Here is a 3,078-nt window from a genome sequence, read left to right as displayed (position 1 = left end):
TGCCTGTTACTTAATCAAACTGAAGATCACAAGTGGATAGCGTGCCTTAAAAATCTTAAATTAATGCAGCGCCTCTAGTGGTGACTTTATGAGTTAGTTCGATATTTTCTATTCTCCCGCAAAATGTAAGAGGGCACTGAGAATAAGAGAAGGATATGTTATTTTTTCCGTGGCATTTAGTTGCTTTGTTACTAAGCGCGTTATGTTCGTTCTTTTTACTCTGTTTCATATTCACTTTTGTTAACTGTTCAAAGTTTTGTCTCCAGTCGTGCATTTATATAACGTTTCCTTTCGTCTATATCTGTTGTAGCTTGAATACTAAAGAGCAGAACTGTTTTGTTGAAGTTCACCATTTTTAATAGGTTAAGATATCTTGACCATTTTTCAAGATCAATATTGTATTTTCTAAGAATTAAAGCTTATGTGTAAATATTAAACGATCCCTCATAAAAAAACAACAAACTTTTGGGATACATCTTTGTAAGGTACAAAATGAACAATAATCCGAAAATGATATTATATTTATTATGTATTTTCTGATTACTTTTTTAAAGAAAATATTTGTGTAATTATGAATATACGATTCTGTGTATCCCCTATACTGCGTATTCACATATTTAAGGCAAGTTTAAATGATATAATTTTGTTCATAAAACTCGTTTCTGTTTAAACGTGACAGAGCAGGCATAGTAAAGTTAAACTAACTAACATATTATGTACAGTTCAATATAATAGCTTAAAGGTTTGCAATTTTACGAAAAACTTCGTACTATTGCATATATTTGTTATTCTTAAAGTTGTTGTTATTTTTTTTGTGTTTTGTGCTCAAAGCTACGCAGTATATTACCCGCAATATGTCAACTGCTAGGAATCGAACCCAGGATTCTGAATCTTTATAAGTGGATTAATTAACTTTAACTTTCCGTGTGATCTCGTACGATCTGTTTACACATTACTGGGAGAATGTGAAGCAATACAAAATAAATTTAGAAAGGTTGAAAAACAAAAATCGCGAACTTTGTCTAACGTGTTCATCTATATTATGACCGGCATAACCACGTGGTTAAGGCACTCGACTCGTAATCCGAGTGTCGTGGATTCGAATATCCGTGGCACCAAACATGTTCGCCCTATCAACCGTGGCGGCTTTATAATAATACGGTGAATCCCACTATTCGTTGGTAAAAGAGTAGCATAAGAATTGGCGGTGGGTGGTGATGACTAGCTGCGTTCCCTCTAGTCTTACAATGCTAAGTTAGGGACGGCTAGCGCAGATAGTCATTGTGTAGCTTTGCGCAAAATTCAAACCAATCATCTTATATTGTTGGTCAAGACTGGGCTATTCCGTTTTAGAGTTTATATTACACAAACTAGTCTCCTATGAAAAATAAAAAGTATAAATAAATAAAAAACTGCATAATTTTGAAACATAATTTAATGTTTCACTCCAGTAGTTCATTTTCTCTGTTATAAAATCACGAAAACTAGGTTTTAGTTATGATAAACATTTAGCCAAAGCGGTTAAGACATTCGCAGAGTTCTCGTTCTGTAATATTAAATTTGTACCACTAGCATTTTCTGATTAAAAATATAACTGTAATTATATTATCTTATCAGTTAGTAAATCAGGTATTCTGAATTATATTTTATATCTTACTAGCTGATACATTTTTAGCTATAGCGCTTTCTTGAAATATAATTTGAATTCAATAATGAAAACATCGTAAAAACTATTCAAAAGTAGCTCTTATACATTCATTTCTACCTCTACTTTATATCGGCTGAGGGTCGGTAAGTCATGTTGATTTCTATATTTAAAATCATTTTAATATAACATACTAACAGCCTGTGTAATCATATTTGTGTCACAAAAGTAATAGCTATCAAACACATTTGATAACACAAAATAAATTAGGACGAATCAATGGTTGAATATATTTATAGCTTCAAACCACTTTTTTAACGCTGAAATAAAAACCAAATGCGAGCATTATTATTTTTTACGATAATGGTACATTAAGTGACGTAGAATTCACAATAACTTTATCCTGAAAAAAAACACACGAAAAATAACTGGGATATTAAAAGAAGCGAGTTTGTAAAATTGGAAAAGATAACATTAGTTGAAAAATATGGGTTTAAAAATACGACACTTCGACAAAATGTATTGTTTGTGGATTTATCTTTTACTTTGTTTTATTAACAGAAATGTTTGTAGAGTGGGCTACATGGACTTTGCCCACCGAAAGTCTCGAATTTTAGTGTGATGTGTTCTCAAGCTTACCGTTGTGCCGCCAATAAACAAAGAGCTATACTGTTTAAAGGATGACTTTATACATTGTCACTTCAATGAACTACATCTATCTGGACCGAGGTAACGGACGATGTTTCGGTATCCACACTTAAACCTGATGTTAAGCATATTTTGACGAAAAATCATGAAAAGTGAAACGTAATTTGCACAACAGAATATAGCCGCATACCATCAATATTCTTCGAGAAGGCATTTATTTTAAGTACGCTGTCACGTACTGTGTTCCACGTTTCCTTCCCGTTGTGTTGCTTAGATAATACAACACTCTGCACAAAACTCACGCCTGTGGTTGAAAATTTTTATTCACGTTATTTTAAACACTTAAGTACTTTAACTTACTTTGTTTGATATTCCCCTCGAAGTTACGAGAAACGCACGTGTTTGGCCTCCTTAGGATAAATTAAACTGAATAATTCATTGTCATATTTATAGTTAATCGATAGCATGCTCACGTTTCTTTGTCCCAATAATTTCAATGTGAAAATAGTTATTTTCAATAAGTTCTTATAGAGAGGCTGCCACTTTAAATATAAGGTTGTATAACCAAAAGGACGCTGGTTCGATTGTGTTTACCAAGTTACCAGGTTGTGTTAAACAAGTTCTGACACTTACCGCATGTAGAACAGCAGAATTAATCATACAATGACGGTTTTATTCATACGTGAGTTTACTTAGTTGGATGTTTTATGTTACATTTACTTTCACTTTACAAAATAAAACAAAACCAATATATTTTTTGTAACTTGCTTGAGCTGAGAAAAGAA

The sequence above is a fragment of the Tachypleus tridentatus genome, chromosome 6, assembly GCF_004210375.1.
Source record: "Tachypleus tridentatus isolate NWPU-2018 chromosome 6, ASM421037v1, whole genome shotgun sequence".
In the NCBI taxonomy this organism is placed as follows: Eukaryota; Metazoa; Arthropoda; class Merostomata; order Xiphosura; family Limulidae; genus Tachypleus; species Tachypleus tridentatus.
This window is presented reverse-complemented; position numbering follows the sequence as displayed.